Below are 382 nucleotides of genomic sequence, written 5' to 3' on the forward strand. Positions count from 1 at the left end.
CACCTAGTCAATTTTTCTTCACAAAACCATCCAGACAATATGCATACGTAATATATAATATAAACAAATTATACATGCGGTTCAATAAATTTTTATATAGCTCAAGACAAGGGGGGACAATAAATTGATGTCAGTTATTGCTAAGACATTCATGTCTGCATGATAAATTGAAAATTGTTATGAAATATAATATAAAATTAAGAGAAATATATAATAGAGATTTTGAGAGGGAGAAATGATGATTTCCGCATATTGATGTGTATTTACATTCTCAAGTATAATACCTATTTATAGGCTTGACATAAATTAAAAGAAACAAGAAAGTCAAAAGTGTAGAAATGAAAATCCAAAGATCAAGGTATATGAAAAAGGGGGGAAGTCA

Source organism: Apium graveolens, chromosome 3 (assembly GCF_009905375.1).
Source record: "Apium graveolens cultivar Ventura chromosome 3, ASM990537v1, whole genome shotgun sequence".
NCBI classification, from domain to species: Eukaryota; Viridiplantae; Streptophyta; class Magnoliopsida; order Apiales; family Apiaceae; genus Apium; species Apium graveolens.